Consider the following 14021-nt stretch of genomic DNA (forward strand, 5'->3'; position numbering starts at 1 on the left):
AATTTAACCTACACTTAAATCTTGACAACTGATGTATCACTGTATATACTGGCTTTCATTTTATTGGTTACAAATTATTTTGCACATCACCAAATCTTGACAGCTATTGGGCCACTATATGAACTGGCTTTAATTTTATTAGTTAAACTTAAAATGTAGCCCACCCAAAACCTAATCAGCATTTAGCGTATGCCTCTTTTTACAGGCCTTTAATAAATACTGACACAATATAAATGTTAGGACAATAACTGGGTATAAATACTGTATATTTATTAAAAGGAAAATGTGACATGCAAAATATATCAATAATTAAATACATAAACATCTGAAACTCAGTGTGAAGCTTCAATTAAATTCAGTATATGAACTGGCATCTGACTCTGTGTCAGTTGTCATCACATAAAAGTGAATATTTCACATTATAGTGTGGGACTGCATCAAGTCTCTTCTGTAGCTGCTGGAACAGAACTTCTCAGAGCTGTTGGTTTTACAACCCACACAGGGCTCCCATTAACAACACCATTTTTTTCATCAGACATCATGTCCACATAATCCTCCTGTGTCTCTGTTGACCTGGTCTTCAGCAACTGCAAATCTTAACAGACATTTAACCACTGAAAACGACCACTTAAAGAACTCTTAACAACATATTGCTTAAAAAAGATACATCGACTCTATTAATGATTTTAAACTTACTCTTCTCTCTCTTTGCCACAATCTTGATTGAGTCTTTCAGCTCTACCTTTCCATGATGCAAGTAGGAATACTTCTTCCTCATAGTCTCATAAGTCTTGCGCAACACTTAAAAGCCATAAAATAGTGTTAATAAGAGAAAGACTTGATAGTTAAACCAACATAAACATTTATATTAACAGATAGCAACAACAGTTTGAATGTTACCTTATATAATCTCTGAAGATGAGTTGGGTCATGTGTGAAAAAAAAAAAATCTGTGGAAAAGAGGAATCATATGAGAGATTGAAATGCAGTTCTAATCCGATGAAGTTAAATACTGTATTTGCATTTAATACAGTATAAGTCTTACCTCGTTAGTGTGTTATTTTTATTGAAGATTCTTCTTTGAATATTGCAGTCTGACTTTCTGTCTGTAGTATCTGTAGGTGTTTGAAATGACTCCTCAACAAGTCTGACCAGAGATCAGAACAACAAAAGTCTGTGCAGGAGGGGGTGGGGTAAAAAGTAGAGGTGTGTGTGTGTGGGGATTAGGAGTCAGTCATGAACAGTCAACAATGGTGGTGTCCAGGACTAGTTGTTACAATTTTTACTCCAGTAAAATCTTCTAGTAGGTTTATTTTTAAAAGTACTTTCTGTATAGACACACACACTTTAAAGCCTTGGCTTCAGAAAAGCTGTTGAACACCTCCAGTTTGGCAGCCAGTTTTTTTTGTGCCCTGTGGAGGTATGGAGTTTGCAGGGCACACAGACTGACTCTGAAGCAATTTCCTACCTGTGGAACGTATTGCAGGCAGATGTGTACTTAGTAATTAATCTGTGCAGTTAAGCCAGACAAGAGAAGGTATCAGTAATAATACCACTCTTCACAATGGTTGAGATTTTGGCCTACATGATTCCTAAAGTTTTCATATTGTGGGCTTTTTATGCACACGTCAGATAATTTTTTAACAACAGATATTTTATAATTTTGGAATTTTTTTAATGAAACCTTGTTTCTGCTTTTTTTAACATAATTTTTGTTTTGTTTTGTCTTAATTTTGGTTTACTACTGTACTGTACAGTAACCCTTTTCAATTGGACAGATTAAATTGTTTGCATTCAATTTCTTAAGTACCCATACCTTGAAAAATACAAAAAACAAAAACAAAGTATAATTATAAACTTGTATGTGATTTTCTGCAATACTATTTGGTTGTCATTTCTTTAACAAGTGATCATGGCTGTTGACCAAATGCTTTAGGCAGTTGTTATGAATGATCCATTATCATTTAAATGAACTATTTAGTCTACATGGACACCAGAAAGCGGGCTATTGCAAGAAAGCAGCATTCTTGTTTACATACACTTTACTCCTGTATACATGCGGCTCGGTCAGTAAGCAGCTTTCTTTAGAGCAATGTAAATTCCCCACGATGCTTGTGTAATTAACAAACATGGTATCCGAAGAAGACTTCCCTATTTTGTTCTCTGTTGCTTCGCTTTATTTCTAGATATTCCAGAGTTCTTGCAGTGTTTGTTTCCTTACCTTTCTATCGCGACATGCAGTGGAATTGTGCTTCAGTAGTGGGGTTTCCCTTTACGTAAAACTCCAGGATTCCCTCATCGTATGTATGCATATACGCGAACGTGAGAGACTGTCAATATTTTACAGTGGTGTTTATAAATGGGTATAGTTTACAGTGAGGTATAGTTTGAGTATACAACTCAAGATGGCGCAGAGTATGGCTGCTGCGTTGCGAGCTCCGACACAACATGGTAGTGTTTTGTTTGTTTTGTTCACAATTCTTATGTTTTTTTTTGTCTTGGATGTTGTCTGCCTTATTGTCTACGACAGACAAACACTTTTAGACATTGGTTCAGCAATTTCACACCGTAAACTGGACTTCAAATTCCTCAATGCTGACCCGCTGTTTACAAACACGCAAGCAGAGCCCTTTGTCTGGGCAGTCCGGACGCAGGAGGAAAAGGGGAAACAGAGCCGGCGTTCTCATCAGAGTAAGACGCCGCGCAAATCAATCCCTGCTACCCAGTATTCTACTGGCAAATGTTCAGTCTCTGGATAACAAGCTCTGTGAGCTGAAAGCTCGGATCTCTTTCCAACAAGAGACGAGGGACTGCTGCGTTATTTGCCTTACGGAAACTTGGATGTCTGCAGAGATTCCAGACTCAGCCATTGAACCCGCGGGGTTCTCCGTGCACCGAGCGGACAGAGCGAAAGACCTCTCAGGTAAAAGCAGAGGTGGTGGTGTATGTTTTATGATCAACAAATCCAAGTCTTTCTGCTCTCCTGATCTGGAATTTCTCATGCTTCTGTGTTGACCATTCTGGCTACTGAGGGAATTCACAGTCATTATCACTGCTGTGTACATCCCGCCACAAGCCGACACAGACCGGGCACTCAAGGAACTGTATGGGAGTATAAGTGAGCAGGAAACCACGCACCCTGAGGCTGCGTTCATTGTGACCGGGGACTTTAATAAAGCCAGTTTCAAATCAGTCGCACCAAAATACCACCAGCACATTAGTTTCAACACATGAGGGGACCGAGTTTTGGACCATTGCTACTCTCCCTTCCGGAATGGCTACAAATCCCTCCCCCGCCCACCATTTGGCAAATCGGACCACTCTTCCATTCTGCTTCTGCCCGCTTACAGGCAGAAACTGAAACAGGAAGCACCCACCCTCAGAACGATCCAGTGCTGGTCGGACAAATCAGACTCTACGCAACAGGACTGTTTTGATCACACGGACTGGGAGATGTTCCGGTCTGCCTCTGATGACGACATCGAGCTTTACGCTGATAGCGTAATGTGTTTCATCAGAAAGTGCGTGGAGGACGTCGTTCTGACCAGAACAACACGGATCTATCCTAACCAGAAGCCAAGGATAAATAGCGATGTTCGCGCAGCACTTAATGTGCGGACCTCCGCTTTTAATTCCAGGAACGCGGAGGAGCATAAACAAGCCAGTTATGCCCTCAGAACAGCAAAACGCCAGTACAGGAACAAGATTGAAGGACAGTTTAACACCACCAACTCTAGAAGCATGGGGCAGGGAATTAACATCATCACGGACTTTAAAGGGAATAAAAACTCCGCCATGAACACCGCTGCCTCTCCCCCGGATGAGCTAAATACTTTTTATGCTCATTTTGAGGGAAATAACACCGCCCTCGCGGAGAGAGCTCTCGCGGCTGAAGCTACAGAGGTTAGTTCACTCTCCATCTCTATAGCGGATGTAACCTGATCCTTCCGACGGGTGAATATCCGCAAAGCCGCGGGCCCAGACGGCATTCCGGGCCGCGTCATCAGAGCATGCGTGAACCAGCTGGCTGGTGTTTTTACGGACATTTTCAACCTTTCCCTCTCTTTGTCTGTAGTCCCCACATGCTTTAAAACATCCACCATTGTGCCTGTTCCAAAGCAATCAAAAATAACTTGCTTAAATGACTGGCGTCCTGTTGCTCTGACCCCCATCATCAGCAAATGCTTTGAGAGACTAATCAGAGATTACATCTGCTCTGTGCTGCCTCTCTCTCTAGACCCATTGCAGTTTGCTTACCGCAACAACCGCTCCACTGATGATGCCATTGCATCTACAATACACACTGCTCTCTCCCACCTGGAAAAAAAGAACACTTAAGTGAGAATGCTGTTTGTAGACTACAGCTCAGCATTCAACACCATAGTGCCCTCCAAGTTAGATGAGAAACTCCGGGCTCTGGGCTTAAACAGCTCGCTGTGCAGCTGGATCCTGGACTTCCTGTCAAGCAGACACCAGGTGGTTAGAATAGGCAGCAACATCTCCTCCTCACTGACCCTCAACAATGGAGTCCCACAGGGCTGTGTTCTCAGCCTACTCTTGTATTCCTTGTACACACATGACTGTGTGGCAACACATAGCTCCAATGCCATCATTAAGTTTGCTAATGACACGACGGTGGTAGGTCTGATCACTGACAATGATGAAACAGCCTACAGAGATGAGGTGCACACTCTGACACACTGGTGTCAGGAGCACAACCTCTCCCTCAACATCAGTAAGACATAGGAGCTTGTGGTGGACTTCAGAAGAAAAGACAGAGAACACAGTCCCATTACCATCAATGGAGCACCAGTGGAGAGAGTCAGCAGCTTCAAGTTCCTGGGTGTCCACATCACTGAGGAACTCACATGGTCCATCCACACTGAAGTCGTTGTGAAGAAGGCTCATCAGCACCTCTTCTTCCTGAGACGGCTGAGGAAGTTTGGAATGAACCCCCACATCCTCACACGGTTCTACACCTGCACTGTAGAGAGCATCCTGACTGGCTGCATCTCCGACTGGTACGGCAATAGCACAGCCCACAACCGCAAAGCACTGCAAAGGGTGGTGCGAACTGCCAGACACATCATCGGAGGTGAGCTTCCCTCCCTCCAGGACATATATACCAGGCGGTGTGTGAAAAAAGCTCAGAGGATCATCAGAGACTCCAGCCACCCGAGCCATGGGCTGTTCTCACTGCTACCATCAGGCAGGTGGTATCGCAGCATCAGGACCCGCACCAGCCGACTCCATGATAGCTTATTCCCCCAAGCAATCAGACTTTTGAACTCTTGATCTCCCACGATCAAAATACATCAGCACTGCACTTTATAACTCTTACTCTTATATCTCACACCGGACTGTCATAAATTATATTATTATTATATTATATTCTCTCTTAACAACTTACTATCAACCGACAGCCTGAATGTCAATACAGTACAATACAACCTACTGTACATTCTATATATATTATATATACTTTTTTTTATTGAATAATGTGTATCTATATAGTGCGTATTGTATACTGTACAGTGTATGTTATTATTTGTATATTGTGTTGTGTGTAATTATGTGTATATTAGACTTTAAATTGTGTTGTGTTAATTTGATGTTATTGTAAATTGGTATATGTCTCATCACTGCTATGTTGATCGGAGCTGCACCCAAGAATTTCACACACCATTGCACTTGTGTATATGGCTGTGTGACAATAAAAGTGATTTGATTTGATTTAGTGTATGTGCTTTTCCCACTGTACTTCCAGAAATGTTTTGTTGACTTGTTGTTGGGCTCCATCCTTTGACGTTTGTTATCTGGTCTGTTCAACGCACATGTGCACTCTTTAAAAACCGAATAAATGTATGTTTACATGAGCACATAAGCAGCTTTCCCCGGGAGAAACCTAGGTGTGTTAAACTGCTTTCCCTTAATCCCTTAAACCACGTAAGGAAATCAGCGTTCTCGTTTACACCAAAAACCCTGGAATAACCCGCTTTCTTAATTGCATGTAAACTTGGTCATTGAAGGTGTAGGTGTAAAATTTACATGACAACAAAAAAAATCTGTTTTTTTATCATAGATTTTTTATGTACTGTCTGTCAAAAATAGTAAGTACATTTTTAATTTCAGGGTGTTTATTTTAGCATGTATGTCTGTATAGTGTACACTGTAGCCTACAATAAGCCAAACTTTCAGTTATTTGCCTTCTACTGTGCACTGAAAACACAGCAATCACCTAACACTTTTCACTCACAATTACCAGTCATTAATATATAAAAGGCCCTCACAACCAGCCGAATTTCAACTGTAAATTTCTGTCAAACTTCACGGTTCCATTGACATGTCCTCTGAATTGAGGTATGTATTTTTTCTTGGATGTTAAGAGTTTTATGTTACTTGGGTCTGTTTTTTCCCTAATACATCTGACAAACTTGAAGTTAAGTGGGAGTTTCCTATTCCCACATTTTTCCGGATTTGACTCTTTTCATGCAGTGGCTGTTGAAAGCAGAGTGCTTGGTGATTGCAAAATCAATATATGGTAACCAGAACTGAAAATGAGGACATACAAGGTGGGACAAAGTCCAGGGAATGAATTTAGAGGGGAATACAGTTCCAGATGAAACATTTTTTAATCTTGTTTCAAGTCAATAACAGAAAAAACTGCTTGTGTTGCACACATAAATGTAGCAGGTTCTCCTGTGTCTGAGGTTGTGAAATGTTGACTTTTGTTAAAGTAGCCATAATTCATGCAGCCAATGGGAATGCGTCTCTATCAGTGCTTGTCCTCACAGCAACAATGTATAGGCCTATAAATGTAAAGTTGCAATACATTTCGTAAGTATATCTTTTTGAATAGACTGGTTATCTGAAAGTGCTACAGAATGATGCAAATAAATAAATAAATGCCCCCTGACTTCCCAGCTAGGGTCAGCTTGCAGCCATCTCAGCCACACCTTTATTTTTGCTATTTTTTCCTATTGGTGTAATTAATGCAGAAACATTTCGGAGTTTGATGGAATATTTTCTTTAAAGTTAAGCGTTAAGCTTTAAGTTTGAGTAGTAGTTTGAGAAGCAGTTTTAGGAAGCAACATTGCAGACAACAAAACACAAAGGGAATGTGCTTTCCCACAAAGCACAAAGCTTTGTTTGCTTCCCCACAAAGTCACCACTGGTTTGGATTGACATTGAGTTAACATTTCTATTTACACTTCCCATTGTTATGCCAGTCTGCATCTTTCATCTCACACAGGATAATGACTACAATTTGCTTGAAAACTACTGCTTCATAAATGTTGCTTTTCAGTTGGATGTGGAGCACCTGGACCAGCCCCAGATCTCAGAATAAACAGGCCTGTTCCTCAGATGAGGGCTCTGTCTGCATCAGTGTGTGAATAGGAAAGCCTTTTTGTTTTACTCTGAGATTTTTCCAGGCTGTATAAAGACCTCCATGGCTGCCACAAGTATCTCATAGGGCACCATGTAAACAGTCTGTACACTTGTTTGAATCCGAGAGCTTAAACTATGTTCATGGTCAATCATTTGATTTTAATTACATACAGAAGAGCTGCACAATTCTGGATAAATTGAGAATTGAGATTTTTTGGCTTAGAATAAAGATCTTGATTCTCTCACGATTCTGAAGAAAAATGCTTATTTCAGTGATTTAAAAAACCTGGACATAAGGGTATTAAACAAAGTAACATATAATTTACTAGAGGTTCTGACAAAATGTTCTCTGCTTCAATCTATGCAAAAATGCAAAAAAGTTGTAAATCATATATATACATTTAAAATGTCCACAAGAGTGTGCAACGAATTAATTATAAACCAAACAGCACCTTGTGATTAATGCAAAAAATAAATACATAAATAAATAATAATAATAAAAAAAATCCTGTTAAAAAATTGCTTTATACGTAAAAACTATTTAACCTGTTTCTCACATGCTAAGTAAAAAGCAAAATGAGAAGAAAAAAAGCTTCATTAACAGTTCTGTGTTAACTTGGTATTGCACTTGTAAGCAAATATGCAATAAAACACTGTTATTTTATAAAAGATTGTTTTATATATATTTTAATAAATATTAATTTAAATTAAAACAATGAGGCCATTGATATGTTTCTCTTGTAAAACTTGCTTCAATCTTGTAAAGTAATTATTCAAGAGCCAGTAATTAAATATAGAACAGAGTAAACAGTGCTTTAAGTTTTTCAGCAACAGTAGCAATTAAACATTAAAAAAAAATAAAATAATATAAAACATTAAAAAAGGTAATTTAATACAAATGAAAGTACTTAAATAATTGACACTCTTTACTGTGTAATTATTAGATCTACATTAATACTGATTTGATGCAGTAACAATGCCTGAATGCCTATAACAGACAGCATGCAGCTTATATACATTTAGACATTTGCACTTATGTATATGGTTGAGTGACAATAAAGGGATTTGATTTGATTTGACATTGCACATTTTGAAGAATTTGTCCTGTTTGCTTATACATTAATGGCTGTGTTTGCTTTAATTTCTCATCAAGACAGTGCAGATTAAATCTCGTCTGTTTACACTGGTAATTCATTAACAGCTGTGTTTACATTAATATCACATAAAGAAGGGTATTTTGAATAAAAACAGTGCAGATTCTTGTGCAGGAGTGTTGCATTCATCACAAGACACAAGCACACGGGCAGACACATGCATATGAGCGTTGGAAAGCAGCTGGCGGTAGCAAATTTAGTCAGATCTTGTTAATGCTGGTATTTTTGTAGCATCGGTGGCTATTTAAATATTGAACTGAACAGAGATTATGTCACACTCCTAGCTAATCGTGGCTGCACTCTGCAGTTTGTAAAGCACTGTGCTGGACAAACGTCTTTGGCCGTTGCATTTTAGTTTATTCAGCATCTCGTGCAGGAGTGCTGTGTTTTGTAGATGACATATAAAGTTTAAAAGATCAACATTTAAAAACGCATCTTGGGTGTGGCACCATGCGGGGGTCGGATGTGTAAACGGCGAGCTCTGCGCACTTTGCTAGTTTTTAATTCTTTATGTCATAAACCGGTGAGATTCAATACACCCTGCTACATAATTGTTCTAGGAAGTCAACATGTCAAAGAATTCAAAATCCCGGGGCTCTGGAGATATTAAAAGACACTTACGTGCTCAAGCTGATACCCCAGACAGGGCTGCAGACCAGGGACTCGGTTTGGATGGTGCGGCAGGAGAAATTCAGCGGCAACTGTCCAACATGTCTGTAATGCTGATGAAAGACGTAGCAGACCTTGAAGATCTGGCTGTAATATGTCGATCGATTACGGCGATGGTGGCAAAAAGAAGTTGGTTACAAGAATCGGTAATTTCGAGAAACAGATCGATTATCTGGAGTCATCGGAGAGGGAATTAGCTGCTAATCTGCTAGCGACCAAGATAGATTTGCAGCGCATTTGGGGAAAACTGGAAGACTTGAGAATCGTAATTGGCAAAACAACGTCCAAATTGTTGGAATTCCTGAGCATGAGGAAGGCCGAGATATGGTGAAATTCCTAGATGGGCTCTTTCCGAGTCTGCTCGTCATAACAGGCCATAAGCTGGAAATCGAACGATCTCACATGGTCCCGGCTCGCAGATCCGGTGAGGGAGACAGGCCCCGATCAATTCTGTTCAAATTTCTGAGATCATCCGATAAAGATCTCGTGTTACGAGAGTTGAGGAATAAAGGAAGGCTTTCTTGGAAGAACTGCAGCATTTTCTTGTTTCCAGACTTTGCGAATTCGACAAGAGAGAAACATGATCGATTCAAGGAATGCAAGAAACTCTTACATCAACGGAAGATTGCTTTTGCACTGATATTTCCGGCCAAACTGAGAATAGATACTAAGGATGGCTACAAAATATTTACATGCCCACAGCAAGCATTGTCTTTCATAGAGACAATGGGGTGAGTAAGCCATTTGGTGTTTCTCACGTGGCCCCTAAGTGAGCTTGGCTCACTGTACATACACTTGACTGTCTGTGGTTCTGCCTAGTGGCTGGAGTTTGTTTTGTGTAGTAACACTCCTTCAAGAAACTCTTGCACCGATGGAGGATCACTTTTGCACTGATGTTTCCGGTCAAATTGAGAATAGATACTAAGGATGGCCGCAAAATATTTACATGCCCACAACAAGCGATGTTTTTCATAAAATCGATGGACTGAGGAAGTCAAGGTGTGTTTCTCACGTTGACTCCAAGTGAGCTTGTTTCGCTGAACTTACACTTGACCGTCCGAGGAAACTAGGTGCCTGTTTTGTTTCTTTTTGTGCTGGTTCCGCCTAGCAGCTGGAGTTTGTTTTGTGGAATAAACTCCTTCGGGACAGTTGTGAATGAATCTGCATGTTCTTTGTACTTATGCCTCCTATTGGCTGGAGTTTGTTTTGTGGAGTATTTTTTGTAGGACATTGGAGGGATTAGGTCATCTGCTGCACTCATAAACAGCCAGCTCACTAAATATTAGTTTGATTGTCCAAGGAAACTGAACGGAATTTTTAATTTATTTTTTTTTATTTATTTTTGTGCTGGTTCCACTAGCAGCTAGAGCTTGTTTTGTGGAGGAACACACCTTCAATACAGTTTTGGAATCTACACATTCTTTGTGTTTATTCTGCCTATTGGCTGGTGTTTGTTTTATAGATTATTTTCTGTTATGTAATTCTGTCTCACAAAATTTGTATAGAAGCACTGGACTTGAGCAATCCAATGGCAAATTTGTCGCGGGGACTCTCGTAGGTGTACATGGACTGTTTAGAGGGATGGACGCCGTTTGGCGCTGTCGTGCATGGGGTTAATGCGATATAATATTGGGAGGAGACTTTAATCTTTTGATGGATTCAGTCCTTGATCATAGTGAAGCAAAAGTGTGTAAGACCCCTAGAGCAACACTGATGCTTCACAGGATGTGTAAATATCTTGATATATCCCTCTCTTATTTCTTACAGATACTGTATGTTGAGACTTTTAAACCCATCTGGGGGGACTATACATTTTTTCATCAGTCCATAAGATTTATTCTAGAATAGAAGTCCCTCATTTCATCTGTTGTTGATTGTTCAATTGAAAACATCTTAGTCTCAGATCACGCCCTGGTGAGTTTAGAGGTGTTGCCACATACAGAGAAAAATAAATCATATAGTTGGTGCTTTAATGTATCCCTTTTGCAAAATCCTGATTTCCAACAAATGTTAAAAGCTGAAATCAATGTTTATATGGAGACCAACTGGTCCTCAGTATCCTCTGTGGGTGTCGCTTTGGAGGCACTTAAGGCAGTTCTTAGGGGTCGGATCATACAGTGTGCCTCATTCATCAAAAAATCCAAAGCAGTGTTGGAAGGGAATATTAAAAATGCTGAGGCAGAACTGAAGCAGCGAATGTCGTCTGATGGCCTCAGAGAATTGACCCGACTGAAATACAGATATAATACTATTTTGTCACGGAAGGTGGAGTTTTGGTTATTCAGGACAAGACAGTCATACTTTGAGTCGGGGGACAAAGCAGGGAAGCTTTTGGCTATATATATAAAGCAGAGAGAGTCTTTTTCTACCATTCCCTCAGTGAAATCTGCTGGTGGTGAAATATATACCTCAGCCATTGATATTAATAATGCATTAAAAAAAATTCTATCTTGATCTTCATAGTTCCACATCTTTGTCCACCGATGAAGATAAAAATATTGTGGAACAATTAGAACTCCCTAAACTGACGACTGAGCAAAAAAATTCTCTTGATTCCGAGATAAACTTGGAGGAGCTTGGCGAGATAAGTAAGGCCAGATGGCCAGATGGCTTTGCCACTGAGTTTTTTTAGATCTTATGCTACAGAATTGGCTCCACTTTTGTTAGAAGTTTATATACGGAAAGAATGGAAAGCTTCCTCCAACCATGATACAAGCCCGAATCAGTTTGATTCTCAAAAAGGACAAAGATCCAAGCGAGTGTAAGAGTTACCATCCAATTTCCCTTATCCAGCTAGATGTTAAAATTGTGTCAAAAATTTTGGCTAACCGATTAAGTTATGACATCTCTTATACATATAGATTAGGTGGGGTTTATTCAGGGCCGCAGCTCTTCTGATAACATCAGGCATCTAATCAATATCATGTGGTCAGTGGCAAATGATCAGACTCTGGTCGCTGCCATCTCACTTGACACCAAAAAGGCGTTTGATATGGTAGAATGGGATTATATATACGGGTTCGGGAAGACTTTTAATGGATGGATTAAGTTACTTTATAGACACCCAGTAGCGGTGGTACAAACAAATGGATTAATTTCAGATTATTTTACACTGGACAGGGGCTGCCCTCTTTCCACATTATTGTTCTGTCTTGCCCTGGAACCATTAACAGCTGCGATAAGAAAGGAAGATGATTTTCCAGGGGTGGTGGCGGGAGGTATGGCACATAAGCTTTTGCTTTATGCAGATGATATTTTATTATTCGTCTCCAAGCCCACTAGATCTATGCCTTGCCTCAACAGAATTATTAATTCCTTTTCTAAATTCTCAGGATACAGAGTCAATTGGTCTAAATCCAAAGCTTTGTCTCTGACAGCATACTGCCCAGTAACGGCTTTTCAGTCTGGCGCTTTGCAGTGGCCCAAACAGGGCATTAAATATTTGGGCATTTTATTGCTAGCAAATTTGTGTGATGTAGTTAGAGTAAATTTTGACCCCATAGTAAAAAGGTTTTCGAGCGATGTGGGCAGGTGGGCTTCATTACATTTATCTATGATTGGGAAGGTTAATGTTATTAAATTGAATTGTATTCCAAAATTCAACTACCTGCTACAGTCTCTCCCTGTAGATGTCCCCCTCTCTTATTTCAAGCAATTTGATAGCATAGCGAAGTCCTTCATTTGGAATGGTAAGCATCCCTGATTACATTTCAATAAGTTACATAGGCCACTTGATAAAGGTGGGCTAGGCCTACCCAAGATTTTGTTTTATTTTTATGCATTTGGTCTCAGATATTTGGCTCATTGGTTGATTCCACCTGAGAGAACCCCTCCCTGGTTTTGTATTGAACAGTAAGTTCTAGCCCCTATTTTGCCATTGCAAAGCCTTTCTATTAAACTAACCGGAGAAGTTAAGTCACACCCCGTTATCTTGCATTTGCATGCGGTATGGACAAAAGTGTCCAGAGTGTTTAATTCGGACATTTATTTAAATGTTGCCTCGAGCATATGGCAAAACCCAAAATTACGCATTAAAGTCCTCCTTCTGCTGTTCAGAGTGGATTGTGAGGGAGGTTAACACTAGAACTACCAAGGCAGTCATTTTGACTGTTTTAAATTTTGCAATGTAATAACTTTGTTGAAATAAAACCCATATAACCACTGGACCCTGACTTTTCTTAAATGTGTGTATATTTTATTCTAACATTGTTATTTTATTAAAATTACAAAACACAAAAAAGTTCTGAGTATTTCATCCTTGAATGGTCATAATGGTCATATTGACCGTATGCATTATATTCGGTGTATCATTTCAGTGTTTGCTACTTTTTCCCGCCGTTGAAGATGCACATCACTGTTGCCTAGCAACTATTTTTTCTAGTTGTTTTTATATGCTATTGCTAAGCTAAAACTTAGCTTTAGCTTTGAAATGTCAGCAAGAAAGAGACTGACTGCCACAGAGGCTCTAGCCTTGCTTCAGAGCCTTGACGATGCTGAGTCTGATGGAGGAGCAGGTTCAGATAGTGATGTCTCTTGGTCTCTTGACAGTTCATCTGACACTGACCCTGAGATTGATTCAGAGAGTGATTCAGAGATTATGCCAGTGTGTAAAAAAAGCTGGGTGGACACCTCCAATTCGACAACTGCTGTCATCTGCTACTGTTCCAGGTATGTTAGGCTGATCCTAGGAATACTATAGTCTGGCTGTTATCAATTATAGCCTACTTCAATTTTATGAAGAAATAGCCTCTATTATTATTATTATTTTTACCTTGTTATAATCATGCTAGTGCAGGGGTGGTCTGGGAA

At 39.8% G+C, this 14021-nt stretch overlaps 1 protein-coding gene and 1 long non-coding RNA gene across 2 annotated transcripts in view; one reads left to right on the top strand and one right to left on the bottom strand.

The window, feature by feature from the left end:
• The window catches only part of LOC127417022 (spondin-1-like), a 313995-nt gene that overhangs the window by 65122 nt on the left and 234852 nt on the right, over positions 1-14021 (top strand). The gene's annotated exons all lie outside the window — the stretch shown is intronic.
• Positions 486-949, bottom strand: LOC127417045 (uncharacterized). The gene is made up of 3 exons (XR_007893226.1): positions 901-949; positions 697-801; positions 486-595 (listed from the first exon to the last, which is right to left on the bottom strand). It is a non-coding gene; the product is annotated as an uncharacterized LOC127417045 (long non-coding RNA).

This window comes from Myxocyprinus asiaticus, chromosome 26 (assembly GCF_019703515.2).
Source record: "Myxocyprinus asiaticus isolate MX2 ecotype Aquarium Trade chromosome 26, UBuf_Myxa_2, whole genome shotgun sequence".
NCBI classification, from domain to species: Eukaryota; Metazoa; Chordata; class Actinopteri; order Cypriniformes; family Catostomidae; genus Myxocyprinus; species Myxocyprinus asiaticus.